At 42.8% G+C, this 5618-nt stretch overlaps 2 non-coding genes across 2 annotated transcripts; both read right to left on the reverse strand.

Moving 5' to 3' along the window:
- Nucleotides 1-4387: 4387 nt before the first annotated feature.
- trnal-caa (transfer RNA leucine (anticodon CAA)) lies at nt 4388-4499 on the reverse strand. Its single transcript has 2 exons — nt 4462-4499; nt 4388-4434 (listed from the first exon to the last, which is right to left on the reverse strand). It is a non-coding gene; the product is annotated as a tRNA-Leu (tRNA).
- A 529-nt stretch (nt 4500-5028) lies between these two features.
- Nucleotides 5029-5101, reverse strand: trnak-cuu (transfer RNA lysine (anticodon CUU)). The gene has a single exon. It is a non-coding gene; the product is annotated as a tRNA-Lys (tRNA).
- Nucleotides 5102-5618: the final 517 nt, after the last annotated feature.

The raw sequence follows: 5618 nt of genomic DNA on the forward strand, positions 1-5618 counted from the left end.
GTGGATTTACTAATGACAGTGGAACTCACGTAGGTAACACTACCGTTAAATGCAATGTCACATGGGTTTTATCTTGGTTTCCATACGCAAATATGAAACCAATATTTATCAGGACACCTGTGTGGTTTGGAACAGTGGCGATTCTAGAGATTTATACATGGGGTGGTAGAGGGGTGGCAGGCATATATTGTAGGGTGGCAATTCTTTTAGGAAGCCCATCGTACTTTGTACTTTATGTGAGCCCATATACAACAGTTTTTTTCAACACCCAAGTGTGATAAATTCAATATTTGGTCTACATACATGAGCATTCCACTTTTTAGTATATTAAAACAGTGTTTCCCTTGGGATTATTGTAGCAGCAGAAATGTTTTCCCCCCATTAACAATAACAAAATATGTAAATCAACTGATTGCTATTCAGTATCAAATTTACAGAAGCTGTATGTGACGATTGCTGTGCTGTGCAGTAAATCTCTTAACAAACTCATCCAAATCTAATTTTTTTGCACGTTTAGACTCAATCTCAAACTGAGAATTGCTAAACCTGTGAGTCTGTTCTCTGACGTAGTTGAACGCAGTTGATTTTTGATGAGTTTAAGAGCTGAAAAACTCCTGTATGGTTCCAAAAAACACGGAAATTCTGCTAGCCTTAGCCACCACTAGCATATTAGCCAACGCCAACTAGCAGACTTTTTAAGAACGAAAACAAAAATGATATGAAATGCCACAACTTCAATTGGTTTCAGCTCAATATGTCAAAGGCTAGCCAGTAGCTAGCTAGTTATCAAAGTTTTTCAGTTAGGTAGCGCCAGCTATCTAGTTACCGAACTGGCTTGAAAAGCTATCTTGTGGCTAACCGTGACATGAGGTAAAACGTAGCTAGTGGTTATCTGGAGATTTTCTTGTGCAAATCCGTTTCATGAATGAGACCCGAACTGGCTTGAAAATAATAATAATAATAATGATAATACTGTAATGACTTCACAGAGGCTCTGAGACCGGCGGTTGCCGAACTGCTCTTTATTAAGTTTTACACTAGCAGTACAATCACAGAACACGGGTGATTCTCAGTCCTGCTCCACAACCAACCCCAGGAGAGCACCAGACCTGCCCACGCCCACTCCTCTCCCCCAATCACCAGCCCACACCTGAGTGACATGACCTGCGGTCCAGTGATTGACAGGGAGAGGAGGAAACAAGCCAGTCCGTGTGCTTTTACCTTAATTTTGGGTTGTTACAATACTTTTATTTTGTACAGCGCCTTCTATCTAAGAGGAATTATAAACGTTTCGAAACCATATTACACTTTGATGAATGTATCATGATATTGTGTGAATGACAATTTATTTTCGCTGCGTTTGAACAACAGGATTACGATATACATTTGTGGTCAAATATGTACCGCATGTTTATGGGTGGGTGAAGTCACACTCTGAAGTAGACCTGCGCTGTGGGTTACAGGGGGCTGGTGACCGTGATCTGGACTTCACTTCAATGATTCACTCCAACTTTACTTAAACTATAGTTGTTACTTCTTCAAATAGGTTGAAGACACGGACAAGAGGCTCCTCACTGTCAAAGTCACCACAACTTCAGAGTCCGGCTTCAAACGTTCACTTCATGTGCTAGGTTTTGACATACAGCAGGATAAATTAGCTGCTAGCCTACTGCTGTCTGTATCCTACTCATGAAAGTACCCAACTTTCGAGAAACGTATGCTGCTCCTGTCCTGAAAGGTTTCATATTCAATTTATCCTGTTAGCAACAACAAAAAAGAAACTGGCTAACTGGTTTGCAGGCTGCGGTTGTAGCTAAAACGTGTGCCCTCCTCTCGTCTTTTAGCTGTTCCTCTTACATAAAGTTTGCTGAATAGAGTTCCCCTGCACACTCAGAGAAAATTACAACATAAATCATTATATTACCATACCTTATTGTATGAATCCGATAAATCCAGTTAATGAATGCGGGCTCTCTGATCCTGTTTCGCGCGAGCTGCAGGTGACAGGCAGTGTTCATCTCGCGTTGGCTCTACTGAGCAGGGTATCCAGATGTTGAACGATAAAATAAGCCATAGCCGCCCAGACCTGCATGGTCACTCGAAAAACTGATCAGAAATCAGCTCTCTGCAGCATCAGTCCGACCATTATTGTGTTAGTTCAAAATGTAAAACTGATCCGTCAGCCAGCCATCACCATTGACTGACAGCGTTTCTCTTGTTTGTTGTGTGGACGAACTTGATCAATTACCTATCAGATTTAGGGTGGCCATCGGGGTGACCAATGACATTTCAGTGGTGGCCCTGGCAACCCTTGGCCACTACCTAAAATTGCCATTGGTTTGAAAATCCGGTTCCTTTGGATCAAAAATGTGAAGATATAGAAATGACAATTCCGACTCTCTACCTGTTTGGGGATCAGACACACCCAATAGCTGATAGTTACTGGATGTGTGGAGATGATGTTTTGTTGAATGTGTTACCCAACAGGTGGATAGGTCTGTGTGCACTTGTGAGGATGAAAACATCGTTTGTGTTAGTGTATGACAACGTAAACGAGTTACTGGGGTTTGGATGTGGAAAAAGGGAGAGTTAAAAGATTTAGTGGTAACTACATCATGGATAAGCACGTTTACTTGGATACAATAGGGCAGCCGAGAGGGGTTCCTTTCGAGTTCAAAGCACGCAGTGAGATTGCGGCTGGATTTGAGTCTATTTTGTCGTGGATCACAATTAACAAAATGGGGAGTGGATTAATTACATATACTACAACCAACAGAGAATTCGTAACTACAAGAGTAAAGGGCTTGTAGCCTTTGGAGAACAACTACATGAGACGAGTATGATGGCTTGGTAGAACAGACAAGTTTTAGAATGAATATTAGAGGGAAAAGTGGTGTTTACCAGATGGTTGGGGAAAATGTTGTACATTTGTACCTGGGAACACGGCAGCTGATAGAACGTTTACAACGGCCATGAAGAAGATCAGAGAACGGAAAGAGGAGCTGGAGAGTAATGCTGGTGGGGGTGGATGGCGGTGGACTGGTCTGCTTGGGATTTTGGGAGAAGGGGGAGCGATGACAGTTAAAGCGGGAATAGCTATATTGTTGATAGTGATAATGGTCTCCCTATTGGTGTGTTGCATTATACCCATTCTGAGAAGGTGTTTGCTGCAAGTGATGTTCAAACAAACAGTGGAAGGAATCTGGAGGCAGATGACCATGCCAGACCGGGTCTGAGGACCAACGCATGGAAGAGCTGGCCAACGAGTGAAGGTTACCAACGGACGGTTCACAAGTTTCTTTCCTAGAGGGTGGAACCAAGTATAGCCTGACAGGGAGAAGAGATGCTGAAGACCTCTTTAATTGGGAGTGACGTACTGGCGACCTCTCCTCCCAGAGTTAGCTTAGCAGTTCCAGACCCAGCCGGATGGATGTTCGGCCAGGAGCAGACGACACCAGAGTACGGGAGATGGGACAGGACTGGAAAAGCCACATTACATTGCATTTTATTACTATTGTTGTGTGATAATCCATCATTTTATGTATTGTACTTGGTACAAAACAGTGATTAATTAATTTGATGGTGGTGTATTCATTCTATGTGTATTATCAATTAGAACTAATCACTAATATATCCATTGCCAGTTGTGTTAGTCAACTGTTCGGGAGTGCGACCTTTGGTAAAGTGGTCGGTCGCCAAGTGGGGTGGGGCCGTAGGTGAGTTTTCCCAAAATAAGAACATGAGTTACGAAAGTAGCAGCCGGTGGGTTTTTCGCTCCTATGCACTGCGAACAGTGGACAAGTGTGATGGCGATGTTGAAATTTGTGTTATTGTCGAATTCATTTAATCATGTAATGTGATTCGGGTACATATATATATTCCTTTTCATTTATTCAAAATGTTCCCGTGGATTGAGAGTGTAGAGAGTGAGATTAGAATAATTTAGTGTTGATTATTAATTAATTCTCAACTAACTATATGGGATGATTTTCTTTCATTTTAGATTATTTCTTTATTAAATCACTGATAAGTGATTTCAGGGGGGACTATGTGGGAGAGGAATGTCATGACAGTCCTCATGACATGGCCTAATTACATCGTTTGCCTTGTTGACTGGTTCATATGAATATTGTTGATAGTTAGAATGAGCTTGTTTATGATTACGGCGAAAGCTAGGCGCCTCCAGAGAGGGCCACGTACGCTTGTTATGATCCAAGGCAGTATAAAAGGGTGTCGCAAAATGAGTTCTTTGGAGATCAGTGAACATTCTGTACGCATATTTGCTGTGACGGCTTGTTCAATAAATTCCCCTATGGAAGGCTGACCGACGCGTATTCGACTCCTTTTCTCCACAACATATGCAAGTAAGATTTAAGCATGAAATTAATGTCAGGAGTGGGATTTGAACCCACATCTCCTTAATGGAGACCAGAAGTCCCTGTGGTAAGGAAGGAAGGAAGCCTTGAGTCTGGCGCCTTAGACCGCTCGGCCATCCTGACACCATTACTTCCCTGACTGTGTAAAATACGACAAACGTGAACCAAAATGCAAAACGCTACTCCACTTGACTATATTCGACTCATGTTTTAGGGTCTTCCATGAGGGAGTAACAGCTGGTAGCAGGTACATTTTTAGCACCTACACGGCAGGGATTCGAGTTGAGTCGAGCCGAAAATGTGACGTCTGCAGACTGCAGGCCACTGATTGGCCAGGGAGTGATGTCACTGGATGAGTAATGAATGCAAGAGAGGGCCAGAGGCCATGGGTCGTTATTCAGATTTTCCTTCTTTTGTTTTAAAGTGAATGATCATACTTGAGCAAAAAGGGAATACAGAAATGACATGAGCACAAAGAAAGGTAAACATAATGCTCTTGCGCAAGTTTGAATGTTTTTGATTCATATTGTGCATTTCAGGAGGTTTGTGATCATTCAAAGAGGCACCAGTGAGGACGCTGTGATGGTGGTAACAGAGCTGAAGTTTGACTTTAAGTGCTGGATCAAACATCTGTTGATTATTAAAACTGCTACGCCCAACATGGGGCTCGACCCCACGACCCTGAGATTAAGAGTCTCATGCTCTACCGACTGAGCTAGCCGGGCTAATCGCATGTTCTAAAACATGCCTTCCGAAAAAAAAGAAGAGATAAAACAAGTCTAAGTAAACTTTCTGAAATTTAGAATGACATCGGAACACATTCCTCCCTTTTCAACCTCTGCCTACTCCACTCGACTGGATCCCACTCAGCTGTTAGGGTTTTCCATGAGGTAATACCTCCTGGCACCAGGTGGTACATTTTTAGCACCTACTCGGTCGGGGTCGAGTTGAGTCGAGCCGAAAATGTGACATCTAGAGACTGCAGGCAACTGATTGGCCAGGGAGTGATGTCACTTGATGAGTCATGAAAGCTACTCCTTAACAAGAACCGGCAACAGCAACAGTTGGATTTTATGTATTCTGTGATCGTCAACGAGGTGGATTGCTAGACGCAAAGACATAGACCAAGCAGCAGGTAAACCTTCGCCTCGATGTCCTAAATTGTTGTGTCATGTTTGTGTCACATAAAACTGACATCACAGGACTTTTGGACCTCCTTGCTATAACGACCCCACCCACATT

This window comes from Odontesthes bonariensis, chromosome 17 (assembly GCF_027942865.1).
Source record: "Odontesthes bonariensis isolate fOdoBon6 chromosome 17, fOdoBon6.hap1, whole genome shotgun sequence".
Taxonomy (NCBI): domain Eukaryota; kingdom Metazoa; phylum Chordata; class Actinopteri; order Atheriniformes; family Atherinopsidae; genus Odontesthes; species Odontesthes bonariensis.